This window comes from Dioscorea cayenensis, unplaced genomic scaffold (genome assembly GCF_009730915.1).
Source record: "Dioscorea cayenensis subsp. rotundata cultivar TDr96_F1 unplaced genomic scaffold, TDr96_F1_v2_PseudoChromosome.rev07_lg8_w22 25.fasta BLBR01000573.1, whole genome shotgun sequence".
Lineage (NCBI taxonomy): Eukaryota > Viridiplantae > Streptophyta > Magnoliopsida > Dioscoreales > Dioscoreaceae > Dioscorea > Dioscorea cayenensis.
In genome coordinates, this window is record NW_024086964.1 from 14,487 (window position 1) to 28,942 (window position 14,456).

Consider the following 14,456-nt stretch of genomic DNA (forward strand, 5'->3'; position numbering starts at 1 on the left):
TATGACTCTAGGTGTGGGGATGGGGTATTTCATACTTATGCATGCTGGTCTTACCTATGGTAGCTATGATACCTAGTAAAAACTTCCTAGCTTGAAAGAATGATAGATGTGAGTTGTATTTCTTATTTGTGCTTGAATGGAAGTCCTGTTTTATCTCTAGTTCATCCTCACACTCTGTTATGAAAACTTCCGCCTTATACATTCTAGCTAACCCATCACTTTGATATTGGTGTTAGAATGTTAAATTCCACTTTCAATATTCTTTTTAGAGCTTTTGGTTCCTTTATTGTTTTTCTATAGCCTAACTGAAGTGTAGTAGGTATTAAACTAGGAGACATGAGATAGGGTACATATATATATATAATAAAAAGAGAAGAAAAAGGAGTCTATGACAGTATTCCTCTATTGGTAAAGCATGAATGTGTCTATGTAGACATCTAATCGTGTAAGTTAGGTGGCTCTTGTGCCTAATCAGCATGTTCATCCTCTAGAAATATTTTGTGTAGTCTACGTTAGTTGGACTTGAAAAAAAAAACATAAAAAAAAAATTAAAATAAAATTAAAACGAGAAGTAAAAAACCTATTGACCTCCTGGAACATGTTTTTCATTCACACAAAGACTATAGCTTTACTTAAGGACTGAAGGACTCTTGATTGATTATTGAGGGTGTCTTTAGCATTTCTAATGCTAGCTCATTGTGTGTGGGGTGTGACAAGATCCCCTTGCGTATATCCCGCAAGTGCACGGGTTTGTCGAAGTAATAATCCCGGGTGAGTGGGTATCGAATCAACAAGGAGTAGGGAATAAAAATACTTAATTCGGTTCTTAGCTATGTAAAAGATCAATAATGATGAGTGTTATAATGATTCAATTCTCAACAATAAAAGCAACAAGTAAGAGAGCAAAAGTAAAGAAGGGGATAAGGCAATCGATAAAGATGGGGTACCCGGATAATGCTCCACCTAGGATAACTGTTTCAAGTGCAAGAACCCTCTATTATGCTTCCTAATCAATGCAATGGTGAGTCATGAAAATCCTTAATTACATAGTCCCAAATCTAAGGTCAACTATGCCTAACTCTATACATGTCCTGGAGGAGAAATCGAATAATCTCAACATCTCGCACTCGCATAGAGTTGCAATGAGCTCTAGGGATTCCAAGTGATAAATCTCTTCCTTATTATAGACCTAACCCTTTGGTCCGGTGGAAGGTCCCTAACCACAATTGAGCCCCTAGATACTAAGATCACCTCAGCGCTTCACTCCGTTGCACGCGCAACTAAGCCCCCAGTGGAAGTTCATCCCTTAGACCATTCACTCTATTATGACCGCAAAGAACTCGAGGAACGGATGTAGAATCTATCACGTTGGAGGGAAAGGGGACGCCTCACTGCCTCTCGACTCACCCTCTCAACCCTCTCCAACCTAGCTTTTGTCTAACGCTCGTGGTGTGTCACTCACTCACAAGGTTACCAACAAGAACTCCCAACCCTAGTGTCACTCTAGGGGAAATGTTCATGCAATCAAGCATTCAAGGTTGGAACTCACAATAAACATCAATTTATGGAAAGCATAATAAAGAGGTTCAAAGAAACAAATACATCCTAGGGTTCACAATACCCGAGTACCCACTAGGGGTTTAGCTCTCCATTGAGCTAAGTACAATCATAGAAATAGAATGTAAAAGCAATGAATCCATAAAGAAACCCCTTCGATAGTCGTGTTGATGGTCTTGTGGAAAGTCCTCTACTCGTCATCCAAGGATTCCCTCGTCCGTTATAGGATACGCCTCAAAGCTCCCCTACCAACCTTCTTCCTAAGGAATGACGATGTCGGAGCCGTAGAACCTCTCAAAACCTTGGCCAATACCCCTCGAAACCCTAGCTGAAGCCCTCTCTCAAGTTGGGGAAAAGATGGAGAAAAGAATGCAAAAATCGGGGCTGATTCGGCTTTAAATAGGGCTGGAATCGGGCGATTACACGGGCGTGGATGCCTCACATGCCCGTAGGGAATTTCCACATGGGCGTGGGTAATTTCCACACGCATGTGTAGATTCTCTGAAACTGTCATTTTTGGCCGGCTGTGAACAGTAACTGTTAGATTATTTGCTACAGTGTTTGGTACAATACCTACTACAGTACTATGCCAAAAATACTCCCGAATCCACTTTTCATCGAGGTAACATAAACGGGCACACGTTTATGCTGTGGATCGCTTTGCTTTTTCAATGACGGATAAGTTGATGGAGATCTTGTTCTATGTGCATAAGTCAGAATGCTTGAGTGTGACTACCCTTGTGCCCCTCCAAATGGTTGTGCAAACTCAAATATGCGGAGGTTGGCACACACTCTAGCATCTTGCACCCGACTTATATCTTCGCGTTTGAACCTTAGCAAGATTTCCTCCAAAATCGGTGCATTGTGATCAACATTGGCTTCTTTCCTTCATAATTGGTTTCACAACCCTACCTGCATAAAAGTAACATAAAAACACACATATTAATGTAAAAACCCGAGAAAAGTAATGCTCAACATAAGGAAAGAATGCTTTGTATTCATATCACACAAGCACTTATCAGGGTGAATGGACATCCTAGGCTAATCCAGGGTGAGGAGGATGGGGTAGGAGGTTTGCACACACTCACAAGAGCACTTTAGATAAAAACAAGATTATTATTATGTTGTTTCTTATAGAAGAACTCGCTTTCTTGATTTCTTTTTATTTGTGCTTGTGGAGTTCTTTACTTTTGAGCTTGAGGTGATACATATAGCCATTTATCTTCTTACCCCTGTTCTTCATGTTTGTTTGCTTGAGGACAAGCAAACACATAGGTGTGGGGATGTTTGATAAACACCTAAATGAGTGTATTTTATATGTATTTGTTTTGCACTATTCATGTGTACTTTGATGAATCGTTGCCCTTTTGTGGTTTAATTCGTTCCTTTTGTGCTACAGGCCTTAAAAAAGCCTAGGTAAGCTCAATGATGTAATTGAAGAAGAAATAGGCAATGAATTACCTACTTTAGCATTCTTCTAGCATTTGTAGCCCTGATGGGATCCCCATCCATGACCATTATTTTCTCTAGGTTTCCCACTCATTCACCTAGGCGTGTAGACATTTTACTTTAGTTCTTTTTCACCTTTTTAGTGATCTAGGACACTTGCACACGAATTTGTAGGCTAAACAATGAGTAAAGAGGAAGTAATTGTAGCTCTTTGCCCCAAGGAATATGACCCCTGTGTTATTGATGAGTACATTTTATATCATATTTATCTACCCTAATTTCATTATTTTATTTTTCCTTTAGCCTACTATGGTGTATATTTGGTGCTATTCTGAGTATATTTATTCTTTGTGCAGGATTCAGGGGCTGGAGGTAATTTGGAGTGAAATCAGGGATTAAACAAGGAAAGAATGAGGATTTTGCTAAGTGTTCAAGTTAAACACGGGCAGAGCACGATAGTGCTATGTCCCCCTAATTATTTTAGCCTGAAGAGGACCTAGTGATAACTCAAGCAAGGTTGTGCTTTCAGGCCGAGCACGGTGTTAGCACAACCGTGCTCTTTCCCTGATTTTCTTAGTCTAGAGAAGGTTTCTACCTAATAAGGGAAGCACGCTTGAGATACTCCTAGCACGGTCGTGCACAGGTGAGGCACGGGTAGAGCACGACTTGCTTCTCCACCCGATATTCCCAGGCAAACACTTAGCCAATTTGCACAGAAATCTCAATGAGAAGCACGGTCCAAGCACGACCGTGGTTAGATCGTGTCGAGCCCGAAATCAGCTTTTTCACTCCAGCTTTGTAAGGTTTTAACCTCATCTTTGTTCACTGATTTTCTTCTCCACCGAGAGGACATGGATGAGAGCAAAGATGAAACTTCACCACACAATCTAAGGGGATCAAGGACGAGTTGGAGGCACAAGGAAGTAGGGTTAGCATTAAGGAAGCTCAAATAGGAAGAATATCTTGAGAAGGAGGGAGTCATGCCTTCTTCCCTTAGATCTTTATCTATTTCTTCCATTTTGTACCCATCCATAAGGAGCTAACCATCCATGGTGCCCCGGGATGTTGAACTATGATGCTTTGTATACTTTGAATACTTGCTTTTAATTGTTTACAGAGTTATATTGGTTTCTTGTGTTAAATATTGTGTTGCATAACTTGATGTGTTTTATCTGCATAATTGCTCAGGTAAAACTTGCTGTGTGGATTGCCATAGTTGTAGTTTCCTATGTGATTGCAAAGCTCAATATGTATGAAACCCGTATTTACCTTAGCAAAACATGGTGCATTTGAGGACCATAGATGTGACATTGCTTTTGAGCACACACAAGAACCATAGGATGTACCTGATAGGCATTAGAAGTAAGTCAGCATACTATAGCTCATAGGAATCATCCCGGGGTATTGCTCTCTTGTTATTGAAACTTTGATCCTAATCTGCCTGATAATTCCATCTGTTTTTTTTATACTTGTTCTTATTTTTCTTCCTTTTAGCAAATCTAATTCTTTTGTAATTAGAGATTAGAAGAAGAATTAGTACTTTAATTCCAGTCCTTGTGGTTTGACAACCCTACAACTCACGGGGTACCATTGTATTACTTGTGTGTGACCCATATACTTGCGGATAACGCATCAAGTTTTTGTTGCCATTGCCAGGGATTGGTAAATTTTAGAAAAATTTGGCTTCTAGTGATCTAGTTCATTAACTCTGTTCATACTTGTGAATATTTATTTACCTTTTTCTTTTTTATAATCCCCTTTAGCTTTGTTTTCATTTCATTCTTTTTATATTCTTAAGGTTACAATGCTCTATTTTATCGCACGTAGGCATAATTGTATGACCGGTGGAAGCACGTCAAGTCCATTGGCGAACCCTAATCTTGAAGTTGAGAGGAACTTCCAAAGAAGAGTTAGATAGATCAATTTCAGTGAGATAGGGTTAGTGGAAATTAGTGTGGAAGTAGGACAAAAATAGGTGATGGCCGGAAATCAACAACAAAGTATTTCTGATTTTACCCAGCCAAATCTGGAAGGAGTGGGGTTAAGCATCGTTTAACCTCCTATTGTGGCAAATAACTTTAAATTGAAGCCCAATTTCATTCACATGGTGCTACAAATATGTTAGTTTGATGGGTTTCAGGATGAAGACCCATATGAGCATCTTAAGAGCTTCTTGGAAATCTGCGCTACCTTTAAGGTGAGCAAAGTGTTTGAAGATACTGTTCGCCTGAGACTCTTTCCATTCTTGTTGTGAGGAAAGGATAAACAATGGTTAAGTTCCTTGCCACAAGGGTCTCTTATAACATGGAAGCAGGTGTCAGAAACTTTTCTCACAAGATACTTCCCTCCAGTAAAGATCACTAAGTTGAGGAGTGATATCTCCTCTTTCCTACAATTGGAATCAGAATCCTTATATGATACTTGAGAGAGATACAAGGAGATGTTGAAAAAATGTCCAAAACATGGAATTATGGAATGGATGCAAAACCAAATCTTTTACAATGGACTAAACAACGCTACAAAGTAGATGCTTGATGAAGCATCTTGAGATTCTCTATGTAACAAGCAACAAGTGAGACATATAGTTTGATTGAGGAAATAGGAAACAATGGTTACCAATGGAGTTTAGAGAGGATCAAACCGATAAAAGCAGCCGGTATTTATCAAGTAGATGCCATTACCACCCTTGTAACCCAGGTTAAAGAAATTACTAAGAGGCTGGACAGCATGCAATCGATCTCTCATGTTTCAGGACCTCCTTGTGATAGTTGGGGACCTCTAAGAGAGCCTAGTTATCATTTTTCTTCTTCTAATACGGGTATAGGGCAGATTGAACAAGTAGATTTTGTTGGACAGAATTATCATTATTAGAACAACCCATACAATAACACATACAATGCTGGATGGAGGAATCCTTCAAATTTGACATGGAGTCAACCAAGACAAGGGCAAGTGGCACAACAACAACATCATAGACCTCTCTCTCAGAATGCGCAACAACTGTCCTCTTATTCATCCTCAAAGCCATCTAATGTACTTACTGGTTTGTTAACCCAATTCATCAAGAATATTGAAACTCGTCTTTTGGGTCATGAGGAAATGATGAGGAACACTAGCACCACCGTGAGGAATCTTGAGCATCACATGGTCCAGATGTCTAAATTGATAGAGGAAAGACTCCTAGGATCACTCCCTAGCAACACAGAGGTAAACCCGAAGGAATCCCTGAAGGGCATCACTTTGAGGAGTAGAATGCAACTTCCAATCCCTACTGAGTGGAAGCCTAAGATGGAGAATGTTGAACCCACTATTGACATTGATCCTAGGGCTCCAACTGACTTAGAGGAGAAGGCAAGAGAATAGAGTAAGGAAAAAGATGCACTGCCGGTATACCAACCAAAACTTCCTTACCCTGTGAAAATGAAAAAGGATCAACAGGAGGAGCAATATAAGGGATTCCTTGATGTGTTCAAGACTTTGCATATTAATGTCCCATTTGTTGAAGCCCTTGCTCAAATGCCGAGGTATGCCAAATTTTTAAAGACTACTCATGAACAAGAGGAAACTGGAGGAAGTGTCTTCAGTGACACTTAGTGAGGAATGTTCAGTGTTGATCACTAACAAACTCCCCAAGCCAAGAAGGAGAAAAGACTTGAGAGTTGATTGTTCCTCGCTACTATAGGAGGGTTAGTAGATGAGAAATATTTAGCCGATCTTGGAGCAAGCATCAACCTCATGCCCAATAAAATCTTCCAAAAGCTTGGTCTTGGAGAACCAAAACTCACCACTATGACTTTGCAGTTGGCCGACAGGTCCAGCCGAGGCAACTAAGAGGCATAATTGAAGATGTTACGGTTAAAGGTGGAAAAAGTTTATTTTTCGGTGGATTTCATCATTCTTGATGTTGATGACAAGAGTAAAGGTGCCATTAATTTTTGGAAGGTCATTCTTAGCAACTTCAATGTTAAGGATGGCGAGAATGACACTGAGTGGGTGAAGAAGAAATTATTTTTCAAGCTTGAGGATTCCATGAGGCATACAATGGATTTTGATGACACATGTCATTGTGTAGATGTTATTGATGAATTTGTATCTGAATTTGTACAGGAACATTCATGAAAGATGAGCTCGTTGAATTATTAGAGGACAACCCCTTGGAAGATGAAGCACCAAAGGAGGTGATGGAAGAATCTTACTATTTAGACTTGGCGACCATCGAGGTCTCTGTACCACTAGAAATGCCAATGAAAAAGACCTCCCATTCAATGAAGTGGTGTAAGAAGGTGACCACTAAGAGGGAAAAGCCACCCATCTCACCACCTATCACTGATGTTTCTGACCATCCAAATCCTTGGACTTTTGGTGAGATCAATCTGATTAATTTGTTATTGCCCTACTTATGCAGTTGTATTTCATGTGGTCATGAAAGGTCTCGATTCCATGAACCTCCTTAAGAAAAGAAAAGGTACGTCAAGCTAGTGACGTTAAACAAGCACTTCTTGGGAGATAACCCAAGTTGTTGTGTTATTTTGCTCTTATCGTTGTTTTTCATTTTGTTTTTGTTGATGCTATATTCATGTTAATTTTGGTCTCTCATGGTATTTTTGGCTTTTATCAACATGTTTGCAATACTTCCTATCACCTCAAGTGTTTTATTTGTCTATCATGGAGGAGGAAAGACTTTGCCCTGCAATTTTTTCAGGCAAAACATGGGCTAAGCACGCCCATGCTTGAGCCCTTGATTCTCTTTGTCATCAGTTTTTGAAGCATTCCAGAGCAAGCACAGGCTAAGCATAAGTGTGTCAAGTCAGTAAGCACTATCTCCATGTAATTGGCATGATTGTGTCCTCCCCTTAGGTGTTTTGGGAAATTTTTCCTGAGAATATAAGGGAGGAGCACACCTAGAGCATAACCGTGTTTTAGTCAGGGTGCTTGCCCTAACTTCCGTGCCCGAGCACGAGTGTACTCTACCCATGATTGGATGTGAACGATCGCGTCTCCCATCTTCTTTTGAAACCCCTTCATCGCCGGCCTCCTCGCATTCACCTCGACTCCTAGCCTTCCACATTCTCTCCTCGTGCTTTAAATCACCATGAGGGTTTCTCGTTTCTTACCACATTTCTTTGAGCTCACTCTTCTTTTCTCCATTCTTATCCCTCAAGTTCGGTAAGAGTTTATTTGTCTTTCTTACTTTGTTTTACACTATTAGCTTGTCATTCTCTTAATTTAGTACTTGTTTCATTTCTTCATGCTAGATTTTCATGGATTTTCATCAAATATTTCTAAGTTCTTGAGGATGGCGTATGCAAGGTCATACTGGGGCGTGGTTGCCCATAGCGGTCATGCTCTGAATGCGGTCATGCCCTCTTACCTTAAGCATAAGACACATGGCGCTCGCCCCGCTTTTTATGTTAAGCACGGTTAGAGTGGCACTAGCATAACTGTGCTCTCCCTGATTCTTGGCATGTTTGAACTAACTTGGTTTATCTTTTTCTTCTTGGAGATCATGACGAAGAAGCACACTGCCGCTGGGCCTTCTAAGAGGCCCCGGATCGAGAGGCCCATTCCTGATGTGGACTCAGCATTAGTGTTCCACACTCAAATGCATAAGGATAGTTTTGCTCATCTTTACCGATGGCATTTCGGTGATTTGAGATAGATTGATTGGGATGTTCTCAGGGAGGTTGGACTAGAAGGTGAGGTCAAATAAGCACTTGGTGCGGTGTATGGAAAAAGGCATTTATGATCAGCGGTAAAGCACCTATGAGTAGTGCTTTTTCGAGGTGTTAGCCACGTTCAGCTCTCTAGGGATACTGTTGCATTCCATCGAGCCGATTTCATCCAATTTCAGGCATTCAGCATGACGCACTGGATGAATCTCATCAATTTCCCCATCTAGTTAGGGCTATATGATGCAGAGTTCACTCAAACTCATACATATGATGCACTATTGATCTCCCGACCGGGTGGGGGAGTCTCTAGAGGATGCTTACTTGTGTTTGAGCATTGCTCCCACTTATGACCACCACCGGACGAAAGCCACCATCCTCCATTCTACAGAACTCAGATATATTCACTTCATACTCGTCACACCTAATAGGATGAGGTGTGATGATGGGGTCATTAGGCTGCAGTGATTTTCGATTTTCTATTGAGTATGATGGACGGGTTCCATGTACATCTAGTGTATAAGGTCACAGTTTCTATTTTGCACCAGGGGCCGACCCTCGCATTGGAGCCCTTTTTGTCGGCCCCTACCCGCCGTCAGCCGATTAGGCGCATGGGCATTCTGAGGGGACAAGCGGGATGCGGTGGTAGATGGCTTGACACCCGCAACCCTTGAGACAGCGAGGTCGATGGGGATGCTTTGTAGAGTGTCGGTTGTTAGAAGTTGAGTACCACATCCATCAGCCCACCGATTCTTCCTCCACTTCTTCTCCTGATCTACCCACTATAGGTGATGCTGCTCGACATCTCCACCGCCTGCTACTATCTCATGCCAGAGGTTACCCTTGCCACTCTGAGCTCACATTTACTATTTAGAATAGGTTACTTGTTCATTATGACAGTTACGGTAGCTCTGGAGGAGTGTGGCACAGATAGCCAAGCATTTGGGTGTGCGACTGTCACCTGAGACTACTTCTCTTGTGTGCCCCACTCACTACATTGGGGTTGATACTTTTGATTTGGGAGAGTCTCATGCTGATTCCACTTCTCCCAGCGATGATTTCCAGCTCGATAGTGCCCCGTACTGATCATATAGCTATAGTTATATATCATTATTCTCATTTATTATTGTTCTCTTTTCCTTGTTAAACTTGGTAGTTCAGTTAGCAAGGGAAGTCTCCTGCTATACTGATATTTTGGTTATTTTATTTTCAGCTATTCTATTTCAATCATTGTTTTTATTATTCTCTTGAGCTTCACTCATGTTTCTCCACTCATCTCAGGGATTATGTGGATGCTTCAAGTTGATAAACACGTTGAGAGCACGAACATCGACTCTACCTGTGTTCAAGAAATTTGACTTTTGAATAGCACACATTGAGGTGGCAACATCACTACTTACTGTTCAAGAAAGTCCCATAAATCCCCCTCTTTAATTGTTTGTTCTCCATTTTTTTTTTTATGCATGGCATACATTTTTACATCAAGGATAATGTAGCATTCAAGTGTGGGGGAGGGTTGCATGGCTGTTTTTGGTGGATGAGTGCTTTGCTAATGATGATCGATGATCATTTTGTTGGAAATTCTTAGACCTAAAGGGGACACACATGTGTGTTAGTAACTTTTGAAGCCAAATCATAGACTCACTTTTACTTAAAAGACCTAAAGTTTCATCACCTTGCCCTAATTGTGGAGCATCTTGTCATAGGATGTTAACCCTTCACTTGATACTTTTGGTGTATATTCGTGATTGCTAATGCGGGTATATGTTGTCAGGGGATTCGGGGTTTGAAGCAAATTTGGGTGAAATCAGATTAAACAAGCAAAAGAATGAGGATTTTTCTAAGTGTTCAAGTTAAAACAATCGCGGACGATCGTGCTCTATACCTTTGATTATTTCATCCTAGAGGACCAAGTGATGACTTTCAAGCAGGGGATGTTTTTGCAAAGCACGGTCCTGGCCTGACCCCAGTGTTTCTCCTGATTCTCTCGGTCGAGAAGGTTTACGCTCAATAAGGAAGTATCGTCGGGATGCTCCTAGCAAGGTCTGCAGTGTGAAGGATGGGTGAAGCTATGATCGTGCTCCTCCCCATGATTTTCCCAGTTGAACACTACCAGCGATTCACTTAGAATTCACCACAGGAAGCATGGTCCAAGAACAATCGTGCTTAGATCTTGTCGAACCCAAAATCAGCCTTTTTATCCAGCTTTTTATGGTTTCAATCTCATATTTTTTAAGGGATTTTCTTTTCCACGAGGAGGACTTGGATGATGGCGAAGACCAAGCTTTACCACACCATTTAAAGGGATCAAAAGAAGGAGTTGGAGGCATAAGGCAAATGAGGTTAGCATCAAGGAAGCTTAATTAGGAAGAATATCTTGAGAAGAAGGGTAATGTCGTTCCTTTCCTTTAGATGATTATTTTGTTTCTTCCATGTTGTACCCATCCATAAAGGGCTAACAATCATGGTGCCTCGGATGTTGAACTATGATGCTGGCTGCTTTGAATACTTGCTTTTTAATTGTTTACTGAAGTCCCTATTGGTTTTGTTGTAGTTAAATTTTATGTTGCATAACTGATGTGTTTGATTTGAGACGAGTTGCCTAGGTAAAACTTAGGTGTGTGGATTGCCATGAGTTTGTAGTTACCTATGTGATAGTAAAACTTCGATGTCGTATGAAACCACTTGAGTTACCATATGCAAAACTTGGTGTATTTTACCATAGATGTGACATTGTTTTTGAGCACACACAAGAACTGTAGGATGTACCTAGTAGGCATTAGAAGTCAACATACTATAGCTCATAGGAATCATCCTGGGCATTGCTCTCTTGTTGTTAAAACCTCGATCCTAATCTGCCTGATAATTGCATATGTTCCTTTCTTTACTTGTTCTTATTTTTCTTCTTTTTACCAAATCCAATTCTTGCTTAATTAGAGATAAGAAGAAGTATTAGTGCTTTAAGTATAGTCCCTGTGGTTTGACAACCCTACCCCTCATGAGGTACCACTGTATTACTTGTGTGCGACCTACATACTTATGGATAATGTATCAGTCACGCACAGGGTATTACTTGATGACCCCGTACACTTGCGGGTGATCCAATCAATAATCTCCCTTGTGAAGAGATATTATCGCTAATAAGAATACATGTAGAGATATGATTTCTCCTAAGATCTACTACATATGATTGCAAAGAGCAAATAGATAATGATTAACTCACTTGAGAGAATTGAGGAGACCGAGTCTCTAAAGCACCCTATACCCGAGCTCCTCCACAGATCTCCTCGAGATCGGGGCATGTCTATGCTAGGTGGGAATTTCTTCTCGTCATAAAGCACAATGGGTATAACAAATATGGCTTTTACCACAATCGCAATTAAGCATTCAAACACACAATTAGACTCAAATAGAATGGATTGCAATAAAGTAAACAAGTTAATTACATGAATCCAACAATTAATGTTAAAGAGTAAACTCTAGAGTTCACTATGCCCAAACATCTACAAATTAGCCATCCATCAGTGGAGGGAAATCATTCAATAAGTAAAACATAATGAGAGACATTAAAAGCATAAAAACTTCTAACTCAATCGTGTCACAGGTAAATCACCGAAGAAACCCTAGGAAAGCTTCCACACATGGCGCCAAGGTGAGTTTGATGGCTATAATCTCCTATCCCTTTGAATGTGGATCCAAACCTCGTCTAGAATCACTTCAGACTCATCATTGGGATGGTGACAACGCTCCTTGTGTGTGACCCATGAAGTGCACGGGTTTGTCAAGTAATAAATCCCCAAGTGAGTCGGTATCGTATCCACGAGAGTAGGAATAAAAATTACCTAAATTGCTACTTAACCAAGTGAAGATGAATAATGATTGTGTTGATAAGATGTGATGTAAACAGAAATAAAAGGAATAAGAATGAGAGGCACAAGTAAGTGAGAGGTAAGGCAATCAATAGAAGTGGGGTACTTGGACAATGCTCTCCCTAGGACTTATGCTTCAAGTGCAAGACCTACCATTATACTTCCTGATTAATGCTCAATGAGTTATGGAAATCCTAAAGCACACGGTCCTAAAGCTAAGGTCAACCGTGACTAACCCCTACACTATATCCTAGTGGAGAAATCGCTCAGTCTCAACACCTCACACTGCACAAAGTTGCATGGAGTTCTAGGGATTCCAAGTGATAAACTCTATTCCTATGTATAGATCTAACCCTTTAGTATAGGCGAAAGACCCTTAGTTATAATTAAGCCCCAGATACTAAAGTCACTTCAACGCTTCACTCTATTGCTTGTGCAACTAAGCCCTAGCGGAGTTCATCCCTTACTACTTCACTCTATTGTAACCGCAAAGAACTCTAGGAAATAGAGGTAGGATAAATCGCACCGGAGAGGAAAAGGGACGCTTCGCTATTTCTCGACTCACCCTCTCAACCCTCTCCAATCTAGCTTTGTCTAACCCTCATGGTGTGTCACCCATTGATAAGTGCTTGAGTAGGCATATTTTTATATATGTTTTACATGCATTGAGCATCATTTTTACCATGGTTTATGTCTCATATTGTGTATTTGGTGTTCTTTTATGCATATAGGTTGTGAATGCCTTGAAGAGTAAAAAGGAAGCAAAGATAGGCTATAAAGACATAATGTTGGGAGTTCTTGTTCAACTCAAGGACAAGACATGAGAGGAGTTCATGAACGTGGAGATGTGTGCCAACTTCCAAGAGGATTCAAGTCAATTCACTAGTTGGAAGGGCACAAAGGCAGCCACATCTTCATGTTTCTTCTCTTTGTGAAGATTGCAAAACCTCTCAAAGATACATCGATGAAGAAACATCTTATAGACTACCACATGGACATGTGCCCGGACATGTGGCCTCAAGAGAAGAGTGTTTGGACCGCGTTTTGTGAAAGTACTGTAGAAAAATTACTGTTCACGCTGCCGCGTGAAAATTCCATGGGCCCGTGTGGAAATTCCTGCATCCCACGTGGGCGCGTGGAAAATCCACATGGGCACTTGGGGGCACGTGACAGACGCGATCTAAGGCCTATAAATAGCCATTTTGCCCTATTCTTTCTTATCTTTTGTGCCGCTCTTGAGGGGTGAGACGGCTAGGGTTTGGAGATGAGGTCTTTGCCGATTTGGAGGGTGTTCTTCACCAACTTTGATAGTTTTCTTTGGCGTCATAGCATTTGGGAAGCCACCGGGGACCTAGCTTCAGAGAGGAATCCTTCAAGACGTTGAACTACCCATCAAGGCCCATCATCATGAATTCAAGGGGGTTTTCTCTATGGTTTTTATTGCTTTTCATTGTATTAATCATTGTTTTGTAACTTGCCCCATGGAGGGCTAAACCCTAGTAGGTATTTGGGCATGTGAACCCTAGGATCTATTCTTTTGTATTGATTTGCTTTATGTTTCTAGTTAATCCGAGTTGATTTGAGTTTTAATCTTGTGTTCCCATTGCTTGCATGTTTAATTGATCCTTATGGTTGATTGTATATGCATGATTTGTTACTTTGATGAGAGAGAGGTCTCCATTAGAGTTAGAACTTCAAGGTTAAAGAGGGTTGAGAGGATGAGTCATGAGATAGTGGAGCGTCCCCTTTCCCTTCCAATTGAGTGTTTCCTATCTCCATATTCCCTAGACTCTATGCAACCATATTTGGTATGAGGCATGAGATTGAGAGATTTCTCCGCTGGGACCTTGTAGGGGGTTAGGGATTCTTCACCGGGAATTAGGGTTGGATCTATCTTTAGGAATCGGTTTCA

The 14,456-nt window shown here is 40.9% G+C and overlaps 1 non-coding gene across 1 annotated transcript; it reads right to left on the reverse strand.

Annotated features, from left to right (window-relative positions):
- Positions 1-5,368: 5,368 nt before the first annotated feature.
- Positions 5,369-5,475, reverse strand: LOC120254683. Its single transcript, XR_005534701.1, has one exon. It is a non-coding gene; the product is annotated as a small nucleolar RNA R71 (small nucleolar RNA).
- Positions 5,476-14,456: the final 8,981 nt, after the last annotated feature.